Here is a 24,265-nt window from a genome sequence, read left to right as displayed (position 1 = left end):
AGAGATCTCTCTCTATAGCGCGCAATTAGGGCCTCCAACTATTTTTCCCGGGCTGAATCAGGGGCCCAGCACGTCCCTGGTTCTCAACCTGTGGGTCAGTACTCTGTTAACTGTTACTCTTGTTGCATCGAGGGCAGACGTTTTGAAAATGGTGCATTATCTTGTGGAAGAATACATGGAAAATATATATATAAGCTGTATCACAATACACAATCTTATCACGATTCTTTCTCATGTTGGTTTTTATGTTTATCTTTCAAGTTACTTAACAGTCAACCTCCTACAAGATAACAAAAAATAAAAGGGAAAAAGGATGAGGTTTGACAACTACTGATTTAGACGAAATTGCTAATTCTCTGTATTAACAATTCAACATGCATTGTATCACGATATATACTGTATATAATATATCTGAAGAGGCGTATCAACGATATGTATCACCAAATGCCAATTGTCTTTGTAAGCTTCAGGTGGTTGTTATGGTAACGCCTGCTGTCAATCAAATTGTTGCCTTCATCTGTCAATCACTGTTGGTTTTCGACCGTGTTATGCTGTGCTGGTGCTTTTGTTTTAAGATCTTTTGCATGTTACTGTTTTTGTATCAATAAATGATTTTTCATATCCAACTTAATATCTACTCTCTGGACTTACTAACCACACACTACATGCGTGTATGTTTTATGCTTGTTTATGCTTGTTTATGCTCGCAGTAGGGCTTATTGGTAAGCCGTGAGTCAGATGATAAACCTTTGTGCTGTATACAGTATGTCTGCTTTACAGTAACAATTAGTGTGCTATTACATAGTAATAATGCAGTGATACAACTAAGCAGTTAAAATTAGCCAAAAATAGCAGATCTACAAGCTCACAATGCCTCGCGCTGCGAGGCCGTGTGAGTTTGTAGATCGGCTATATTCGGCAAAGAGTTTTGTGTCGTGGAGAAAAAGAGCAGACCAAGTACAGAGTGAAAGGTCAAGTTTATTAAGTATTGACGGTTCAAGTGGTTACAGTAAATACTCTGATGATTTTGCTGTCAAACAATGGAACTATGGAATCACTGAAAAGGTTATAGGGACCTCCTTGGCCTGAAAACGTTTAACGTTGAACCCAGAACCTTAGAAGATATGCTATTTTCAACTAGCCAATGAACAACAGATGTTGATACTACCCTGTAGTATTTAGGATGGGGACCCCTGTATCTGAGGGGACTACCCATAACTACAAAGGTTCATTAGTCCTACATTGGTTAGGGTTAAGTTTAGGGTTAGAATTCACCAGGTAAGCATTCACTAGTTTCGGACTAATGGGCTGTAGGGTTAGGGTTATCAAATCGTCAGACTTTTCTTTGTTCTCTCTCTCTCTCTCGCTGAACAATCTGTTATAATGTCGGTCTTTGATTATGGTGATGTGCTGTGTACATGCATGCCTCACTCTCCACACTGAAGCCTCTTGATGCTGTCTACCACCGTGCCTTGCGGTTTATAACTGGTGATGATTATCTTACCCATCATTGTTTATTATATGAAAAAGTAGGTTGGCCATCTCTCACAGTTCATAGAGAGCAACACTGTATTTTATTTATTTATAAGGCCTTCTGTGGTAAACTTCCTTTGTATTTATCCACATTGGTAGAACCAATAGTCACTGGACATGCAACTCGCTCACAGGTATTCATTAGGTATTCCTGTCCAACTATGAATAGTGAGCAAGGAAAGACGGCCTTCAAGTATTATGCTCCACACAAGTGGGATAAACTTCAGGAATCTCTGAAACTGGTTCGATTGGTCTCTATAGGGACATTTAAAGTGCTCCTTGAGGGCACACTACATAGTGAATGCACATGTTTTGTGTAAGAACTATATTATATGTTATGTACTTCCTGCATCTGTAACGTTATACTGTGGTTTGATTGTCTATTGTATTTTACATTGCTTGTGTGGTTTTTTATGATGTGATCAGGGTGTCCTTGAAAAAGAGAGCTTGCTCTCAATGGGCTCCCCTGAATTAATAAAGGAAAAAGAAAGAAAGAAAGAACTTCATTAAGTTTTATGTATTTATGATAAGATGTCATTATACACTATGAACTTCATTATAAACTTCATAAAGCTCAGATAAAGTTGTGTAATACCCATTGTATATCTATATCTGGCTCTCTGTTATGCCCATATTTGGTGTTCTGTGCCCATGCCAGTCTGTGACAACTCCGTGATGTCAGTCATTTTGGGCACTGTTTAGTATCAGTGATGTCAGTCATGACAAATATAATTTGTGCATTGTTTCAGTATGCGGCTATTACCATGGTGGTGGGTGGTGACACTGTTTAGTATCAGTGCAGACAGACGGCGGACAGGGTTAGGGTTAGGGTTAGGGTTAGGACATCCTAATGTCCAAAAGGACATTCAGTCTATTAACAGATACAGTAGATGGGGCGTGCAGCGTTTTTTAATGTTATTAGTCCGATGTCCCATTAGTCCGAGGCTGGTGAATGCTAACCTGCCGACGCTGGTGAATGATTAACTGCTGACACTGGTGAATATTAACCTGCCGACGATGGTGAATGATAACCTATAGTGAATGATAACCATAGACTCCACACCCTCCTATCTAACATCAGGGTCTACAGAGCTCTACAGTGTTGTGTGCTAAACCCTCCACTATCACCTATCTAATATCAGGGTCTACAGAGCTCTACAGCAGAGGTCTTCAATGTGTTCAGGCCAAGGACCCTTTAGTTGAGAGAGAAATGAAGCAGGGACCCCTATAACCTTTTCAGTGATTCCATAGTTCCATTATTTGACAGCAAAATCATCAGAGTATTTACTGTAACCACTTGAACCGTCAATACTTAATAAACTTGACCTTTCACTCTGTACTTGGTCTGCTCTTTTTCTCCACGACACAAAACTCTTTGCCGAATATAGCCGATCTACAAACTCACACGGCCTCGCAGCGCGAGGCATTGTGAGCTTGTAGATCTGCTATTTTTGGCTAATTTTAACTGCTTAGTTGTATCACTGCATTATTACTATGTAATAGCACACTAATTGTTACTGTAAAGCAGACATACTGTATACAGCACAAAGGTTTATCATCTGACTCACGGCTTACCAATAAGCCCTACTGCGAGCATAAACAAGCATAAACAAGCATAAAACATACACGCATGTAGTGTGTGGTTAGTAAGTCCAGAGAGTAGATATTAAGTTGGATATGAAAAATCATTTATTGATACAAAAACAGTAACATGCAAAAGATCTTAAAACAAAAGCACCAGCACAGCATAACACGGTCGAAAACCAACAGTGATTGACAGATGAAGGCAACAATTTGATTGACAGCAGGCGTTACCATAACAACCACCTGAAGCTTACAAAGACAATTGGCATTTGGTGATACATATCGTTGATACGCCTCTTCAGATATATTATATACAGTATATATCGTGATACAATGCATGTTGAATTGTTAATACAGAGAATTAGCAATTTCGTCTAAATCAGTAGTTGTCAAACCTCATCCTTTTTCCCTTTTATTTTTTGTTATCTTGTAGGAGGTTGACTGTTAAGTAACTTGAAAGATAAACATAAAAACCAACATGAGAAAGAATCGTGATAAGATTGTGTATTGTGATACAGCTTATATATATATTTTCCATGTATTCTTCCACAAGATAATGCACCATTTTCAAAACGTCTGCCCTCGATGCAACAAGAGTAACAGTTAACAGAGTACTGACCCACAGGTTGAGAACCAGGGACGTGCTGGGCCCCTGATTCAGCCCGGGAAAAATAGTTGGAGGCCCTAATTGCGCGCTATAGAGAGAGATCTCTCTCCATAGCGCTGCTGCTACTCAAAGATTTGCCATTTCAGATCATGACAAGTGACAAGCCAGTGGGCCAATTACTTGAGTTATAATTTGTCGTTGTCGGGTAGAAAACCGTTTGTTTTGTATTTATCATTTAATAAAGTAATTAAAGAGGCGTTGTGTGCTTGTAGATCGGCTGTTTTCACTACTTTTGTGCGACAGCCTTGTTTGATGAAGCAGGGCTTTGCGAAAAAATGTACACATTTGAAACTTGGAGATACAAGGTTTCTGCCCGACAGTGACGATTTACTTTGTTGGCCGCCCAGCCCCCAAAATGGAACGAAGGCCAACATTATGTTTACAGCAGAATTGAGCAGACATACAGATTAGAGCTTTGGAATCAGTGTCTAAATAATTAATTAATTGATACGTGCACTGCTGCGCAAGGTCATGAGTCATGACATGATGTCCTCCTGACAATTTGATTTGGAAGATAGCCTACTACTGCTGCTTTATTATGGTGAAGTGGTGTCTGGTTCGCGCTCCTCTGCTCTGTGCCAAATTCTGTCTGTCTGTCTGTCTGTCTGTCTGTCTGTCTACCTGTCTGTCTGTCTGCCCACAGCGTGGCAGCCAGGCAAAATGGATAAAAAAGACGGACCCTTGAACATTTAGGCGAAATGGCTCTTCAACGGCCGTGAAAAGACTCTCCTCCATGCACGGTGAAAGAGCGAAATCTGTTAAGGCGAATAAGTTATAGGCGAATGGGCTGGTGACCGTGGGAGGTGCTCTCCATTCCGGTAGAAGCTGGTGAGCAGCTCCTGGAAGTCCATTTTGTTTCATTGTCCTCAGGCAGTTGCAGATAAATACTCCACAAATCTGTCCACCAAATCCAAATGTAAAGAGTTCAGTCCAAAAGTGCTCCAGTGGTCGCACATGCTGATCCTGCTGTAGACAGATCCATGCTGCTCTCTCGGAGGTCACTGTGGCAATCCAGAGTCAGCCGCAACGTTGACCTTCCTGGCATGTTTGGGCTTCATCTGTGGAGAAAAACAGAGTTTGTGTAAATTTGGAGTGCCCCAACTAATTGCGACTTAAGGTTGCCATGAGAAATGTCACAGCTTATCTCCGTGTAGACGTGTGTGTGTACACATTTTTACATATGGGTTGGTTCCCTTGATACATCCGGTGACATCACCTATGTAAAAGTCCATATATGGGTATTCCCCAGAATCTTTTATGCCCATATATGGAGATTCCTGATTAAGCCCATATCTAACAGAACTGCATAATGGAATTGCCCATATGTGGAGGAAGACAGCCCATATTATGTGCGGCTGGTTCAGACAGGGATCTCCATGTATGGGCATAAAAGGGACGTACAGTACATGGATCTCCATATAGTATATGGGTAACTGGTCCGATATACATCACTGGCCAGATGGCCAAGAATTGTCGCCCTGAGGCGTCTTACTAGTTTAGTAATCGTAATCAAATCGGCACATAATCGCTGGAATTTCTATTAATACCGTGCTAAAGAACTAAAACAGGGTTCCCACAGCTTTTTATCAATTAATTTCCAAAACTGCGCTGCGAGACGTTGTGAGCATGTAGATCGGCTATTTTCACAATTTCTGGCTCTAATATTTGACAATTTGGCCCATGTTTAATTTGCCATTTCAGAGGTATTAACCAAATCAATAACCAAAGACAATGCATAGCTATTTTTTCCAGGGCCTTCCAGGAGCCTTGATCAATTCCAAAACTTTTCCAGTACTGGAAAAATATGATTCTAATCTCAAAATATTTCCAGGAATTTCATGACCGTGGGAACCCTGGTAATAATTGTGACAGGCCTACCTGGTGCTTATGGGGTTGGCTGGGATGATGGTGACGTAGCTGGTCTGTGGGGCTGGGGCACCGTGGCAGCCTGCATCTTCCTCGTCGATGAAGCGAATGTTCTTGGGCCTTTCTTTGAACTGGTAGGCCAGGATGCCCCGCTGGTAGTAATACACACACACACAAACACACAAACACAAACACACACACACACACACACACACACACACACACACACACACACACACACACACACACACACACACACACACATTACTCAGGGTTCCCACAAATGTTTTCCAATTAATTTCCAAAACTTTTCCAGAATATTTAACCCAATATACAGGACTATATAACAATAATTCAGCTCAATAACATGTTGCTTACTCCTATGCACAATGCCCAAAGACAGGTAGTGTATGCCAGTGGTTCTCAACCTTTTCAGGCCGTGACCCCGAAATAATCATGTTTTTACTGGGGACCCGGCACCCTGACGAGCACTAAAGAGTTGAGAAATGTTGTATAACACTGTTCTATTGTGAAAATAGCAGATCTACATGCTCACAACGCCTCGCAACGTTGTGAGCATGAAGATCGGCTATTTTCACAATTTCTGCCTCTAATATTCAAAGAATGCATAGCTATTTCTCCTGGACCTTCCAGGACTGTTTCAAAATATTTCCAGTAATTTCATGACCGTGGGAACCCTGCTAAAAATATGCCTTGAATATTTATTTTTAAATTACCTATTTGAAAAGAACACGGTTACAATTTAGCCTGACAAATGTGTAGCTATTCTTTAATCAGAAATGTATAAGGTAATAGCTAAACAAATGCCACAATCTGATTAATTGCTTAAATAATTGACAGATTAAACAACGTTTTCAGGCCAAGGACCCATTAGTTGAGAGAGATTGAAGCAGGGACCCCCACAACCTGTTCATAGATTGATTAGATTCCATATAGTTTCATTGTTTGACAGCACAATCATCAGTGTATTTTCATGTCAATTTGTGTTTTCAGATATTTAACCACTTGAACTGTCAATACTTAATAAACTTGACCTTTCACTCTGTACTTGGTCTGCTCTTTTTCCCCTCTACACCAAAGGTCTTTGCCAAAAACAGCTGATTGAGGCGTTGTGAGCTTGTAGATCTGCTATTTTGGGCTACAGTTCTCAGAATATGGACACTAGGGTTCAAGTAGTTAATATAAAAAAGGAGTAGAAAAAAGGTTTATATCACTCAAAGATTTGGAGGACCCCCAGTAGTAACCCCGGGGACCCCCTAGGGGTCCCGGACCTCTGTTGAAGTAAAGAACAGTGCTTTCTCAGCTAAGGGGTCCCTGCTTCATCTCTCTCTCAGCTAAGGGGTCCCTGCTTCATCTCTCTCTCAGCTAAGGGGTCCCTGCTTCATCTCTCTCTCAGCTAAGGGGTCCCTGCTTCATCTCTCAGCTAAGGGGTCCCTGCTTCATCTCTCTCTCAGCTAAGGGGTCCCTGCTTCATCTCTCTCTCAGCTAAGGGGTCCCTGCTTCATCTCTCTCTCAGCTAAGGGGTCCCCTGCTTCATCTCTCTCTCAGCTAAGGGGTCCCTGCTTCATCTCTCTCAGCTAAGGGGTCCCTGCTTCATCTCTCTCAGCTAAGGGGTCCCTGCTTCATCTCTCTCTCAGCTAAGGGGTCCCTGCTTCATCTCTCTCTCAGCTAAGGGGGTCCCTGCTTCATCTCTCTCAGCGAAGGGGTCCCTGCTTCATCTCTCCCGGCTAAGGGGTCCCTGCTTCATCTCTCTCAGCTAAGGGGTCCCTGCTTCATCTCTCTCTCAGCTAAGGGGTCCCTGCTTCATCTCTCTCAGCTAAGGGGTCCCTGCTTCATCTCTCTCAGCTAAGGGGTCCCTGCTTCATCTCTCTCTCAGCTAAGGGGTCCCTGCTTCATCTCTCTCAGCTAAGGGGTCCCTGCTTCATCTCTCTCTCAGCTAAGGGGTCCCTGCTTCATCTCTCTCTCAGCTAAGGGGTCCCTGCTTCATCTCTCTCAGCTAAGGGGTCCCTGCTTCATCTCTCTCTCAGCTAAGGGGTCCCTGCTTCATCTCTCTCTCAGCTAAGGGGTCCCTGCTTCATCTCTCTCTCAGCTAAGGGGTCCCCTGCTTCATCTCTCTCTCAGCTAAGGGGTCCCTGCTTCATCTCTCTCTCAGCTAAGGGGTCCCTGCTTCATCTCTCCCGGCTAAGGGGTCCCTGCTTCATCTCTCTCAGCTAAGGGGTCCCTGCTTCATCTCTCTCTCAGCTAAGGGGTCCCGGCTTCATCTCTCTCTCAGCTAAGGGGTCCCTGCTTCATCTCTCTCAGCTAAGGGGTCCCTGCTTCATCTCTCTCTCAGCTAAGGGGTCCCTGCTTCATCTCTCTCTCAGCTAAGGGGTCCCTGCTTCATCTCTCTCTCAGCTAAGGGGTCCCCTGCTTCATCTCTCTCTCAGCTAAGGGGTCCCTGCTTCATCTCTCTCTCAGCTAAGGGGTCCCTGCTTCATCTCTCCCGGCTAAGGGGTCCCTGCTTCATCTCTCTCAGCTAAGGGGTCCCTGCTTCATCTCTCTCTCAGCTAAGGGGTCCCTGCTTCATCTCTCTCAGCTAAGGGGTCCCTGCTTCATCTCTCTCAGCTAAGGGGTCCCTGCTTCATCTCTCTCTCAGCTAAGGGGTCCCTGCTTCATCTCTCTCAGCTAAGGGGTCCCTGCTTCATCTCTCTCTCAGCTAAGGGGTCCCTGCTTCATCTCTCTCTCAGCTAAGGGGTCCCTGCTTCATCTCTCTCAGCTAAGGGGTCCCTGCTTCATCTCTCTCTCAGCTAAGGGGTCCCTGCTTCATCTCTCTCTCAGCTAAGGGGTCCCTGCTTCATCTCTCTCTCAGCTAAGGGGTCCCTGCTTCATCTCTCTCTCAGCTAAGGGGTCCCCTGCTTCATCTCTCTCTCAGCTAAGGGGTCCCTGCTTCATCTCTCTCTCAGCTAAGGGGTCCCTGCTTCATCTCTCCCGGCTAAGGGGTCCCTGCTTCATCTCTCTCAGCTAAGGGGTCCCTGCTTCATCTCTCTCTCAGCTAAGGGGTCCCGGCTTCATCTCTCTCTCAGCTAAGGGGTCCCTGCTTCATCTCTCTCAGCTAAGGGGTCCCTGCTTCATCTCTCTCTCAGCTAAGGGGTCCCTGCTTCATCTCTCTCTCAGCTAAGGGGTCCCTGCTTCATCTCTCTCTCAGCTAAGGGGTCCCCTGCTTCATCTCTCTCTCAGCTAAGGGGTCCCTGCTTCATCTCTCTCTCAGCTAAGGGGTCCCTGCTTCATCTCTCCCGGCTAAGGGGTCCCTGCTTCATCTCTCTCAGCTAAGGGGTCCCTGCTTCATCTCTCTCTCAGCTAAGGGGTCCCTGCTTCATCTCTCTCAGCTAAGGGGTCCCTGCTTCATCTCTCTCAGCTAAGGGGTCCCTGCTTCATCTCTCTCTCAGCTAAGGGGTCCCTGCTTCATCTCTCTCAGCTAAGGGGTCCCTGCTTCATCTCTCTCTCAGCTAAGGGGTCCCTGCTTCATCTCTCTCTCAGCTAAGGGGTCCCTGCTTCATCTCTCTCAGCTAAGGGGTCCCTGCTTCATCTCTCTCTCAGCTAAGGGGTCCCTGCTTCATCTCTCTCTCAACTAAGGGGTCCCTGCTTCATCTCTCTCTCAACTAAGGGGTCCCTGCTTCATCTCTCTCTCAGCTAAGGGGTCCCTGCTTCATCTCTCTCTCAACTAAGGGGTCCCTGCTTCATCTCTCTCTCAGCTAAGGGGTCCCTGCTTCATCTCTCTCTCAACTAAGGGGTCCCTGCTCTCTCAGCTAAGGGGTCCCTGCTTCATCTCTCTCTCAGCTAAGAAGGGGTCCCTGGCTGAGGGAGGGAGCTGTTGTTGTTGTTAGCTTTAATAGCTTTCAGTTAGCATGAGAGTTAGCATGTGTTGCAAGGTAAAGAAAAAACATTACAGACCTACTGTAGAACAGCCTAACATTTTAACAATACACCCCCATTGAGTCATTCTAGATGATGCCTATTGTCTCTTACCTGAATGGAGTCGCTATATGAAGATATCCACGAAAGCGAGCTTCTTTTCTCTTGTGAAACGAGTTAAACAACAATCCACGAGCCTCTGTTTTAGCCTCCTGGTTGGTCCCGGGTGGTTCAGTCTGAGTGTGATAATTTCGCGTTACACATTACTTCCGCCCTGGACAGGATACGGAAATACTCTGTCTGTGCCAACGCGTCGTAACGCGTGGAAATAACCGGATACAGTAGTCAGTCTCAGCCTGGGATCAATCGCATTCCCAACGTGATATCTTCAAAAAAATAATCTTTGCACGTTCTCCCTCCGTACATCTACAAAGACGTTCAGATTTCAAATATAGAGTTATTTCCCCGGGGCTACAGATGTTACAATTATATACGGCCCAACCTCGGCACGAGTGCATTCTGTATTGTTTAGTAAAAAGCATTTTAATCAGATCAGTGATAGGAGTTATAAGGTGCAATACACCCCAACGGCCGATGGGGTCGCGTTGTTAAAAGCCACCGATCGGATCAAAAATGATTATTATTAAACAACACGGAACATTATGCGTACATGTGAGGGGCCGTCCATAATTGTAACATCCTTGGCTATTGAGCAAACGCCGTATCTTTGAAATCTGAATGTTTATGTTGACGTAAGGACTAAAAAGGGAGAAAGTACCAACGCTATTTTGAAGATAATTATAATAAGACTGTCAGTCTTGTATCAGTGAACAATATAATGCAGAAACTTTCGTAAAATATTGCATATAACACTGAGAATAAAGGTTATGGGAGCAGTGTTGAAAAAAACGAAACAAAAAAAAACAGCAGTCACGTGACTGACATATCGGCCGATGTGATGTAATAGAACGTTACATTATCAACAGACAGAATGTCTGATTAAAACATAGTGCCTGAACGAGAGTATGGGCATTTTCCATGGGACGTACCATAATCAACAGAGACTATGTCTGATAAAAACATAATGAGTTCCTCAGTATGGGCAATATGGCCATAATGGGCGCATTCTATGCAGTTAATAAAGGCTGATAATGGACATTCTATGTTCTGATAACGTTCGAAGCGGGTGGAGACATTAAGCCAATGGGCCTCCAGCGCCAATGCGTTGCTGCTGTTTGACCCAAAAGAACCGCCAAGCTTCTTTTCCGCACGTTGGAACACCCACACCAACCCGGACCTGGCCTTTGCCGTTTGTCACACGGCCCACCAGCTTGCCACCACCAGCAGGCAAGCTCCAGGGAAGAAGTGGATGAGTCTGCAACTGCTCTCCTGCAGAAGCTGGACGCTACCCGAAGGTCAAGGTGGACTGAAGTTGTTGAGTCAATCGACTTCACCCATTCTAGCCGCAAGGCGTGGAGGACCATCAACCAGCTGACAGGCAGAACACCATCGGTCCCCAAGTGCCCAATAACAGCAAATGCCATCGCGTCCCAACTCCTCAAGAACGGCTGCTTCCCAGGTGCAGATAAAAACTTTGCCCGTTCAGTATCTCACGAGGTATCCTCCCTGTGTAGAGCAGCCAGTGTGGATGCCAACATGTCTGGAGATTTTACAACAGCTGAGCTCCAGGCGGCTATCAAGAAGCTCAAACAAGGGAAGGCACCAGGCCATGACTACATCCACCCTGAGTTTGTGGTCCACCAGAGCGCAAGTACGTCCGCATGGCTCTGCTTATTCTACTCCGCATGCTATCGAAGATCCAAGCTCCCGAAAATCTGGCGCCGTGCCGATGTCATAGCCCTTCCGAAGCCTAACAAACCTGCCGAGGACCCTAAATCCTACAGGCCCATATCACTGCTCTGCGTCCCATTCAAGGTCTTGGAGAGAATTATCCATAGCCGCATCGAGCCTATAGTGGACCCACAGCTCCCACGGGAACAGGCCGGTTTCCGTCGCGGACGGTCAACAGTCGACCAGGTGACACTGCTGACTCAGGATATTGAGGACAGCTTTCAGCAAAAGGAGAAGGCTGGAGTAGTGTTGATAGATCTTACAGCCGCCTATGACACTGTCTGGCACCGTGGCCTCCACCTAAAGCTCCTAAAAACCATCCCCGACCGGCATATGGTGAAATTCATCATGGAGATGCTCACAAACCGCAGCTTCACCTTAAAGACCAGTGATGGACAATGCAGCAGGCTCCGGAGGCTGAGGAATGGAGTCCCACAGGGATCTGTCCTTGCACCGATGCTATTCAATATTTACATCCATGATCTACCGGATACAACATCCCGGAAATACGGCTACGCCGATGACCTGGCCATCATGATGGGGCGACCAACATGGGAGGCGATGGAAACTGGCCTGAACCAGGATATGGAAATCCTGGCAGCCTACCTGTGCAAGTGGCGCCTACAGCTGAGCATTGGCAAGACGGTCTCAGCAGCTTACCATCTGAACAACAAGGAAGCAAGAAGGGAACTTGATGTGTTCGTTAACAACAATCGTCTGGAGTCCCAGCAAGCACCGCGGTACCTTGGCGTACGTATGGACAGAGCACTCACCTTCAAACAACACCTTGAAGAAGTGACGGCCAAAGTAACATCTAGGGTCTCACTAACCCGACGTCTCGCCGGTACCAGTTGGGGAGCATCCGCCAACGTGCTCAGAATCTCGACGCAAGCCCTGGTCTTCTCCGTAGCCGAATACTGTGCCCCTGCCTGGTGCAGGAGCCCACATGCCAAGAAGGTCGACGTTGCCATAAACAACGCTCTTAGGACCATAACTGGCTGTCTGAAGCCCACCCCCGTGTTCTACTTGCCAGTACTAGCAGGAATTGCCCCGGCCGGCCTCCGACGAGAGGCTGCTACCCTCGCCCTAGCAAGGAAAACCAAGAAACACCACTGGCATATCCTGCACAATACCACCACAACAGCACTGCCTCCAAATAGACTCAAGTCCCGCCAGCCGTACAGCAAGGCGGCTCAAGATCTGCTCGGGTCCACCCCTGAGGACCAGTCTACAGAAGCATGGTTGGCGGCAGCCTGGAAGCGGGAGTGGGAGTCGGCTGGGCCAACACGCATCCATGGCTACATCCAGGACCCAGGAGGAGGTATCAGAGGAGAAGAACTGCCACGCCGGCAATGGAGTCTGTTGAACCGCCTGAGAACTGGTGTCGGACACTATAAAGCATCCATGCGGAAGTGGGGCCTGGCGGACGGAGCAGCGTGTGAGTGTGGGGAGCCGGAGCAGACCGCTGACCACATAATCACCACCTGTCCCCTGTATAAACCACCATCAGAGGCCGGCCTTTTCGATGTGGGACCTGAGACGAGGGCGTGGCTGAACACTACTGATCTGGACATCTGATGATGACACACGAAAGAAGAAGGAATTGCAACACAGAACAAGGTTTTTCTTTTTCCTTTTTTCTTTTATTTTCTTTTTTTCCCGACACATTCTACATTTACCTGCTCAATTCAGTGTTATAAGAGAATTAGACATTAATATTTTAACAAAAAAGTCTTGATGAATTGAATATGAGATGCAGAGCCTTTGAATTAAAATGTAATAATGCATTTTAGTACGTATGTTTTGGGAAATGAATGTGTGGGCTTTAATATAAATCCATTACATCACACCGAATTGCATCGTATCGCATTGTGTCACCTTATATAGAATCGAATCGTGAACAGGGGTGAATCGTATCCCATATTTGTCTCTCTGTTGCATTGTATCTGGCACCCTGGCTACGTCTCCCTACAGTACAGTGATGTGTTAGTGTTAGACATGGATCTGGAAGGTGAATATTTGAGACGTGTTCTCAACAGCTCATGAATATGTAATGCGGAGACGCCGGAGAGTGTGTGAGCATGAATAAACAACGTGCAGCTGCAAGATACAAGTTCCTACTGAGATACTGAGATAGAGTCATAATCTTCACAGCGAAAGCACATGACATTGTGAACAAATGCTATGTGACGAGCACCAGGGATCACGATCTAACGTTTCTTGAACATACAGTACTACATGTTCGAAACTCTTTACTTTCACCTTGAAAGGCTTTAGGGTTGTAAAAGCTCAAGACGCAGAGGTACAGTGAAGTGAAGAGCTTTCTTACCTTTGAAGTAGAATGGTTAAGAGGAGCAGATGAATCAAGTTTATGGAGGTAAACACCAGTAGCCAATGCAGGACACCAGGGGGAAAAGAAGAAAGACGATAGAACACTTTATTACATGGCTTGGTTGGATGCTTGATTCTGATTGGTCAATCGCTGAATTCAGCTGTGTGTTATGACCACTCAGCTTAATAATAACCAGTAAGACACCCAAGGGTGAAAACCAACCTCGCCCTAAAGGGCGAGGTCACGCCATCTGTCTCGGCCATCTTTCTTGGCCATCTGTCTTGGCCATATATGGATTATGTTAGTGTGGTTCTCCTAACAGGGCATCATGTGGGATATTATGCCCATATATGGAGATCCCTAAAAGAATCCCTTTTATGCCCTTATGGAGAGCCCTGCTCTGAGTATCTGACATCACTGTGAAGTCACTACCTGTTTATGCCCATATATGGAGATCCCTAATCTGAGTATCTGACATCAATGTGATGTTACCTGTGATGTCACAGTGATGTGTCGGGGGAAACACAGTGTCAGGCATTACCTGTCCATCCGGACAGATACGAACAAGCTGTGACGGTTCTGATAGTAAACTGAGACCTACGGTCGCAATAACAGACCTCTGACTAATCAAAGACTACTGGCTGCGCTCAGTGCGCTGCTTGAATTTTAGACAACAAAAAGAAAGTTTAACCTTAAATCTTGAATCCTACATAATTTGTTGCAAAATAAATAACGATAATAGCCATTCTACAAGCTCACAACGTTGTAGGCCTAAACTTGGAGACCATTTCAGAATTTCCAAAAATGAAAAAAAAGAGCCGTTTTGCATTTCTTCCGTGAAAGAATTCAAATAAATGCACCCTTTCACACATTCACATCCACCTTTATCCAGAAACTTCTCTAAGGGAGGGAGGCTGAGGGGAAGGGTAGTTGTTGACGTCATTTAGACGTCATTTCTCTGGGGGCCATGGCTTGATTTCACTGTCTGGGGAAGGTAGTGGATGAATGCCCTGAATTCCAGGGACAGTTTGTTGACGAATGACACAGGGCTGACTGGAGCCGTTTAAAACAGTGACCCTATCGATTGGGAGGCTATAGGAGCCATACCAGGCCTAAAGTAGATGGAGCGTCCTTGAGCAGAAAATGTATTCTGGCCATCACCACCACCTAGGTATGCGCACGCATGCACAAACAGACACACATTCACAGGGACGTGCGGAGAATGTTAGAGAGGCAGGGGCTGAAATGTCTAAATGGGCCTTTTGGTGAAAATATCGAAAATTGCAGACCTCCAACGCGCGACGCGTTGGGTCGGCTATTTTTTTTTTGCTTGACACACACTAAACTAAGCATAATCAAGTCAATACTGGATGTCAATACTGAATTGCCACCAACCAGACCGAACACAACAACACTCCCTGGCGGTAGTGGTGTTGTAGTACGGTCTGGCACCGATCCATTGAGATTCTATTTCCTCAACCAGCTTCAAGGGTTGGCCAATCAGGGTTGTATGCTTGGGGCACGTGGTTTCTGTAGACTTGGGGCACGTGGTTTGGGGCAAACCCCAGAAATGAAAACTCTTCCTGAAATCCGAGACTCTCTTCCCAAAACAAAGTGTGTGATAGAGGCTGGCAACGCCAGGCAATTTCAACATAAGATGCTGCATTCAAGTTCAGGAGAGTTTGGTCAAGGCAATTATCTTGAATGCTGCCTTCAGGTATGGCATGGGAAGAGGGCATTTGCATTTCTTTCACCATAGTAAAAACTGCATTCATGGTCTGGAGAAGGCACTTTTTACAGACTGATAAAAGGGCAGGGGCTCAAGCCCCCTTTGATGTCTATGTGTGCACGTGCCTGCACATCACACACATCCATGCGCACGCACACGCACGCACGCACACAGGAATCCATCCCTCAACCTCCCCACGCCTTTGCCTTTGCCTCCAGCGCCTGCAACATCATCAGTACTTGGTGAGCAACTTCTCCACCATGATCTCTTCCAATAACCACAATACAGCATCAATAACAACAATACAGCATCAATAACAACAATACAGCACAGTGCCATGAGACTGTGTATGCAGGGGCCTCACAAGGAGGGGGAAAGTGGGACTGAGTTACTAGGGCCCAAGGTGGAGGGGCTTTACTTATTTGATACTTTAGCTATTGAAAAACTTTATCTACAAGTTTGCAGCGTGGCACTCGCTGTGAGCTTGTATATCTGCTATTTTTGAAAAGTCGTGAAAATGTGGGCAAATCTTTCAATATAATTATGTAGGTCTACTTTTTAAGCGAACATTTGTAATTCAAATCTTGCTTCTGGGGGGTCCCTGGAACTAAATATTTTGAGATGGGGGTCCGTGGCCAAATACATATCATTTTGGGGGTCCTTTCACATGACAATGTTTGAGCACCACTTACTGTACATAGAAACATTGACTTCTCAAAAATCCTTAGAAGGATTTGAAACATTCAAAGACTAGCAGACTATTCAAAAATAGCAGATCTACAAGCTCTGCTATTTTTCAAGAGTTAAAGCCAAAAATAATGCATTCCCAGTCTAACAGGGGTTAACCCCCCCTCCTATGAAGAACATTCATGGGGGGCCCGCAGTGAATTCATGTACCCTGGGCCCAGAATTTGGTGCGACACCCCTGTGTGTATGTGAGGCGAGGCAGCCGTTTCGGTTGCCTTGGGTTATAGTGGTAATTACAAAATAGCTTAGCGCTTGCAAGTAAAATGTGTATTTTCTTTGTTCACAAAGTGCCTGCAGTTGCCTCTTGAGTTATTACTTCACAAAGCATTGCTCATATCACCGGATTAAATAACTCAGTGTTCTAATGCATGGCTTCTCTGTGTATTTCAACAAGCTTACATACACTGTAAAACAGAGATTTAACAGGCCAGTGCTTTTTAATAAGGTCATTTGTGCTGTCCAGGGTGTGTGTGCGTGCATTGGGAGTGTGTGTGCATGAACACACTCAGGCCACTGAACGGCAGAGTAATAACCAAAGTGTAATATTGAGTAGCGTGTTAAGAAGGAAATGATTTATTCGCTTCAGTAACCATGGTGTAGAGATGAAAAGGTTAGCTAGTGTTGTGACATATGGAACGTTTGAGGTTAATGAGCAGGTCAGGAAGGAGTCAGAGCACATAGCTGTCGTTGAATTATTTGTATTAAGAGGGGTTAGACGTCCATGAAAAGCTTCACAACCACACGCCCCATGCTGTGATGTACGCAATGTGACGTACACAATGAGTTGTAAAAACTCTTCATTTTAATTGCCTATTAAACGACTTACCGCATGCCTATGTCTAAACGATTTTGAGATCTCTGTGTCTGGATCCCATGAGGTTGTTGGAACACATCAAACACAGTGTGACTTTTAACAGCAAGACATTACTTTTCTAAAGGTATACTCAAAGTCGCTATAAGCTCAGTGGAACAGCACATTATAACTACCTTAACTTGGTTAGTTATAAAGTGTCTTTGTCATGTTGTTGTTATGCACAACACGTTGTTGTTATGCACAAATATACACATGTATAACAAGTGTTATGAAGCATCATAAGTGCAATAAATAAAAAACGTAAAGACTTCACAGTATATTCTATAAAACACATTGATATATAAAGATCCTGTAGTCTGTCCTGTGAGATTATTTAGCTGTTACATATTGTGGTCGGTTTTCACTAGCCCAGTGGTTCTCCACCCACCACAAAAAAACATGATAGCTCTAAGTAGAGTTTTATGAAGTCACTTTCAGTGATTGCTTTGTGCGTGTGTGTGTGTGTGTGTGTGTGTGTGTGTGCGTGCATGCGTGCGTGCGTGCGTGTGTGCGTGCGTGCGTGTGTGCGTGCGTGCGTGCGTGCGTGGCTGCGTGCGTGCGTGCGTGTGTCTGTGTGTGTGTGAGAGAGAGAGTGAAGTTCAAATTGAATTTGTCTTTTTTCCCCTTTCCCTTTGTGCTTTGGAACTATATGTTTGAATAGTCTATCTAGGGCGGTGCTGGATAGAGCCTGAAAAGTATAAGGCCTGGCCCTAATTGGGCCCGGCCCGAACAATTACCAATATTGTAGAAAAAACCCAAAGAAAGAAGAAGAAGAAAAAGAAAAAATAGTTTTACAGTAGGCAGCACCAGTGGCTCTAATCATAGCAGAGTGAGAGAACGAACATCATAGTTGGCAAAATGGCAACTTCACATCTCTCGACAGATGACTGTGTTTGTGTTTTATAGCAGGTGCATTTGATTCTGGTATTGATTGTCTGCCGTTTCATTCTGTTCCATGCGCCAACAGGGACAGCCGGAGCTCAAATTGCACTTTTCATTCACCATGAAATGATGAGACGCGTTTGCGCGAACGCACGCACTCACGCACGCACGCACACACACACACACACACACACACACACACACACACACACACACACACACACACACACACACACACACACACACACACACACACACACACACTTTCTCCTTCACCAATCACCAATCACCAATCAATCTTTGTGGCAGCTCTACTGGGCATCATTGAAAAGAAACACAGAATAATATAAAAATCAATAGGCCAACGGTGACCCTGAAATAGCTTCTTCAGGGCCTTTGATCACCTCTCTCCTCGAGGGATGGACGGGTGGAGCGAGGGATGCGAGGAGCAGAACTGAAGCCGGGATGAATAAACGACAGGAAAGGATTTGCAGAGGTGATGAAATTCCTTTCTCAGAGGAGAGAGAAGAAATAAAAAGACACCTCTCTGAAATGCACGTGCACACATAGACATGAAAGGGGGCTTGAGCCCCTGCCCTTTTATCCGTCTGTAAAAATTGTCCTCTCCAGACCATGAATGCAGTTTTCACTATGGTGAAAGAAATGCAAATGCCCTCTTTTCATGCCATACCAGAAGGCAGCATTCAAGAGAATTGCCTTGTTCAAACTCTCTTGAACTTGAATGCAGCATCTTATGTTGAAAGAATTGCCCTCTCTGTGTAGAAATCCATGCCATTATGCCACATTTCCAGTATTGCCTTTCTATCAAGTACTGAAAATAGCCGACTAGAAAATGTCAGCCCCTGCCTCTCTAACATTCTCTGCATGTCCCTTCTCTCTCTCTCTCTCTCTCTCTCTCTCTCTCTCTCTCTCTCTCTCTCTCTCTCTCTCTCTCTCTCTCTCTCTCTCTCTCTCTCTCTATCACACTGCACAGTCAAATCCATCATACAAACCCAACAGTGTACACATTTGACCAAATGGAGTATGTCCATTGCCATGGGGTTTGTGTGTATGTGTGGGTGGCTGCTTCATAAACAGACCTGTATACAGTTAGGTCTGTTTGTTGGGGTGATGATGTGAGAGACTTATATCCCATGAGTTCAAAAAGGGAGCACGCACATCCAAAACATAGTGATACCAGGTGCTGGGCAAAAAATACGTACAATTAAAGGAGAGGAATGTCCGCACACTGGATAGGAGCTCCCAGGAGTAGTTTTTTTATTTAAAACATCAGCGTGAAAACGTTTCGACCCCTCTCGGAGTCTTCACTTATCCCATGAAACATGAAAGACCGCTGCCCGCTGTGTTTCATAGTAAAACTACATTCGATGTGACTTAAACCTAGATATTTTTTTTACCCAGGAGCCCCATCCCAAGCCTTAAACCCTATTAGAGCCCTGCAAGCCTGTTTCTGTATTTCAGTATCGAATTATGCACTGTGAATTTCACCCTAGACTTAAAGGTGCCCCACCATGAATTTATCACCACTCTCATGTGCAAAAAATAAATAAGAATAATCACCTGTTCTTATTTGCCTTTTATTCTTAATAAGAGTAGGCCTATAAGAATAAGAATACAACGTTTGAATACTAGCACGAGCGAGCGAGTTTTAAAATGCGCCAGAGAGGAGCAAGGTTTCTCCTCAGCTCCTTGGTGCGAGGACCGTCCCAATTCCGCTCCTGTTGGGCCCGCGAACCACATTTTGCCAACATTTGACACAATGTGAGTACAGCAGAATAATGCACAAACAATTTAGCGCATGTCGCTGATCAGGATTTCACTTATATGTCTCTGTCATCCACACAAGTCCGTTTATAAATACTTTGTGTCGGTTAAGTTATATAACCAGCCAGTCAATGGATACGATTTGAAACACAACTTTCGCAAGTGAGAAGGATTTGTTGACTGAATGAACCAACCACGCTCACCTCGAGTCGCTCCCATCTCTCCAATCTGGTGATTAATCAATAACCAACAGGATTTAATATTGTCCGTCTTTTGCTGTCTGTTTAAAGTGCGAGGCGCTGTATAAATATGATTGACATAAAACCTGAAACGCCATTCTTACCCCGACAATGCCCGCACGCACGCACGCACGCACGCACGCACAGCACACACATGCACGTTCGCGCACACACTCACACACGTGTGCACACAGGAGATAGCCAGTGTTCGAACACCTGCCCGAATGCCTTTATAGGAGAAAGTGTATTTTTATGTCAACGTAATTCCTTTCATTATGCTGCCGCTATCTCGCCAAAAACAAAGTTGCTCTCCATCCTCTCATTTAACAAAAAGGCTGTGGGCGAGGTCCTCCTCAAGTCTGTTTTTTAGCAAGAAACAAGGGAATTGGGAACTTGCTCAAAACTCAAAAGTATGGATGCCAAGTCTGCCCACCCAAAAGGCACCAGAAGTCATGAGCACTCACAAATAAATACATACCGGTACACACTTTTAATAACAAAGACCTATGGGTCAGCTTTTAGGATATGTAGCATGCATATTTCATGCAACAATATAGAAACACATCTCTTTGAATTTGTGAAGCAGCTCTGTGTCTTCATGAGAAGGGTTGCATGTGGCACCGTTCCTCTCTGCATCCAAAGTGTCCCTGTATGTATGAGTGGCCCTTTGAAACAACCCAATCATGGAAGGTTCCATGTTTACAAGAACAGCTATGCAATGAGAATAAGACGCACGGATATAAGGAAATCGGAGTTGAAAAGTTTGCCTCTTTTGAGGTTTTGCAGAGCCATTGAGCTGGCTGTAAAGATGTCCTTGTTGAATATGTCCTCTGTATAGAATGCACTATTATGTAGTTCCTTGGGCCTTGAGAGTCATGTCTCTTTTGTCAAAGAAAGAGAAAAAAGCATGACCATATGGCCTCGTTCTCACAGTAGAAGCACCTTGGCTAACTTAAATTGGCTTAAAGTAGCTTGCTTTATCAATTCATGGACATCAACCTAAGAACCTTTTATATCCTCTACAGTTGTAGACGCACGTCCACACACAGACACATGCTCAATTTCTTTGGATAAATGAACCACATTGTCCAACATGATGTGAGCCTGTAGTAGATCTGCTATTTTCAAAATGTTTTGAAATATGTATAGTTAGTTCAGATTTTGTGTATTCCCAATCCCTTCAAATAATTGACTGGAGGTGTGTGTGTTTTATATATGGAGATATGGAGATCCCTGTGATGCCAGGTTAACCAAATCCCTTTTACTGTATGCCCATATATGGAGACCCCCTGATACCCATATATGGAGATCCATGTATCTCACAGGGATATACATGTGAGATATATGGAGACATGGAGACAGGGATTGAAGCTGAGGTTACATTCAGTCCCACAGATAAATACCATAATTTATCCATTTCACTGCAGATTAGATCAACAAGCTAGATCGGCAAAGCCGATACCGATCAAAGCCGATAGAGGCATTATTGGCCGATTGTGATCACGCACCAATCAATTGGCACATCTCTACTGTAGAGCTGGGTATGCCGGCTGAGCCTGGGATTTGGCTGATGCTCCGCAGCAGAACTATCACATGGGCAAAGGGGTGCGAGCACCAGAGGCAGTTATTGTACCGACCAAAGAAACATATTTGTCAAAATGCATGCTACCACCTTGTTGAGACCACCAGGTCTTTATCTTAAAACAGACCTCACTAATGTTATAGACAACCATGTCTATCTAGCAATGATTCCCAGTGGGTCAGGACTCACTGGTGAGCAGTGATGAACTGGCACAAACTAAGATGTTAATGATACATTTAAAGAGGTGGTGCAATAGTTTTTCTGTTTTGTATGTGTCTATGGAGTTAACATTACTCTAATAGACCCCCAGGTGTGGTTATAATATGCAAATACGTATGTCTTTCCTGTGTATTGTTTTGGTTTCCTCCTGAAAGTTGAAAGCCTGTGTGCTGTCATTAGTTTGTCCATTATTGTAACCTGGCAACCTGTTTGTTGTGTCTTCAAGTGTCTTGTTGCTTGCTTGGCACAATATGTGACACATAATGTGTTTATGATAGATAACAGCTTTTACTGAAATTACTCCATCAGAAGGCATCCCTGCTGATACGTTACACTTGTACATGCCTGTTTTCCACATACTTTAGAACGTGATTGTTAATATTCCTTGCCCTCCTTATAACCAATTATTTTTAAATAACCCCCTTGAATAAAAGTGCCAGGTACGTCACGGTCTGAAACCTTATTTTGAACTCTTATTATGCCATGGAGCATCTGTCCTGTGAGAGCAGTGGATGCTCAAGAGTGAACAAGAGTTCACTGCCAGTGAAGACCACAGAAGTTGTATTTGTAGTGTGTTGTCCAATTAAATAACTATTTTCTCTGCATAGTATAACATTTATCATAAACTGTTTAGATTGTTATGTGTCTGGAGTGTGGACTATGTTAATGTCTGTCTGTACATACATGTGTTCATAGCTCGTTGCATCACGACACATTGTGAGCTTGTAGATCTGCTATTTTCAAACATTTTGTACATTTTGATGCCAATACTTTTGTACTTTCTAGTACATTTTGAATTCCGGACTTTTTCTTGTAGAGTATTTTTCCACATTGCAGTATTGATACTTTTACTTGAGTAAAACATTTTAGTACTTTTTCCTCCACTGGCCATGAGCCATGAAAACAATACACATCTGTGTAATGCCTCTTGGCAGGTAGACTAGTGTCAAAAGACAGATGAAACTCCTCCATTTCTTAGTTGATGGCACAATCAGTGCCGATTTAAGAATCCCTGGGCCCTGGCGCTTCTCCAAATCGAAGGCCCTCCTGCCCGCCTCCCGTCCGTCCGCTCGACCCCCCCGTGCGGGAGGAGTAGCCTACACGCGCGCGCGGCGCAGTATTAACTCTTTGAGCGCCAGCGCCCTCTAGGGGCCAAAGAATGCCAGCGCATCTCTCATAGGCGAGCGCTTTAGCTTCCAGGACTTCAGCTTCCAGGACCTGACGTGCTCACGTTCATGCACGGCATGGAAATGTCCCGGATGAAGATGCTAACAGAATGGCTATTCCCATTTTGTCATCTAAAATTTCGCCGTAAATAAACCTCGCGCCGCTTTCCTAAAACACAAAAAAGAGATATAAGCCTTTAAAGATGCGGTCTTTCATTGGATTAGGCGGAGATTGGCGATTGCGTTCGCAAATTACGGCCGGCCGGGACGTTGTTAGCTTTCGGCTAGTAGCTACAAAAATCAAGCCAGGCTTCAGAAGGCCTCTTATCATTTTATTCATATAATTAAATAAAGCCGAACTACTCCGGGATCGGCACACTCGTGTACTCATCGGAAGCGGCGCCGAACATCGGGTGAACATTGGGGAGCTCAAAAATGTATTTTAAACCATTTTTAATGGAATATATCGTCGGACAGAGTAGAACGGCTAGCTGGCTAGCGGCTAGCGAGCCAGGACCACCCACGACTCTACAAGCAGCTCGGGGTAAGTGAATTAATAAAAAAAAGATTGTATTGGATTGAAATAAAGCCGAACTAGTTCGGGATCGGCACCAGATGAGTTAACTATAATAGGCATGTCCTTAATAGTCTCCCTGTTTGGGAGAAAGTGCTTCTCTCTCTTCATTGATTCATATCGTATCGCCTCTCTCTGCATAGCACAGCATAGCAGCGCACTTGGCCAGAGAGCGAGAGAGGGGGAGAGAGAAAGGAAGAGAGAGAGAGAGCATGAACCATAATGAGAGAGAGAGTGTGCGTGCATATAACGGCCTCACTGTGACTCACCATTAGACGTCTTCATAGAAATAACGATGCGAAAAAATATTTTTATTTTTTAATTTGATTTACACAGGGCCTTCCAGGCGGCGGGCCCTGGCGCTTAAGCACAGTTTAGTCCAATGGTTAGTCTGGCCCTGCAGGGCACAATATGGCCATCTCTCATTACTTATATTTCCCCATGTATCACGGAAATGACATAATCAAAAACATGTAGCAGGTAAAAGCAAGTGCAACATGGTAGGAAGAAATCACTATACATCTGGTTTGGTTAACAGCTGTGTCCTCAGAGAAATTACATAGACAAACGTGCCACGCTGTCACCCAATAAAGCTCTGTAGTGCTGCATCGCACTAACCTTGGAAGTGTTAAACACGGGCGCGTCTTCAGGTGCTTTGACACATTTCCACTAAACTGTTATGTTGGTTCATTGTGAAGCATCCTGTTGTCAAAATCAACTGTTGTTTCCCAGCAATCTAAGCAA

The 24,265-nt window shown here is 44.7% G+C and overlaps 1 protein-coding gene and 1 long non-coding RNA gene across 2 annotated transcripts in view; both read right to left on the bottom strand.

Annotated features, from left to right (window-relative positions):
- Positions 1 to 24,265, bottom strand: part of LOC308300032 (limbic system-associated membrane protein-like) — a gene marked incomplete at both ends in the record, with an annotated part of 209,104 nt that overhangs the window by 143,309 nt on the left and 41,530 nt on the right. The window lies entirely within an intron of this gene.
- Positions 4,519 to 9,788, bottom strand: LOC308300038. Its single transcript, XR_013962794.1, has 3 exons — positions 9,677 to 9,788; positions 5,663 to 5,802; positions 4,519 to 4,842 (listed from the first exon to the last, which is right to left on the bottom strand). It is a non-coding gene; the product is annotated as an uncharacterized lncRNA (long non-coding RNA).

Source organism: Nannobrachium achirus (assembly GCF_963921795.1).
Source record: "Nannobrachium achirus genome assembly, chromosome: 15".
NCBI lineage: Eukaryota > Metazoa > Chordata > Actinopteri > Myctophiformes > Myctophidae > Nannobrachium > Nannobrachium achirus.
Note: the sequence above shows the minus strand (reverse complement) of the source record. Positions and strands in the feature narration are given on the sequence as shown.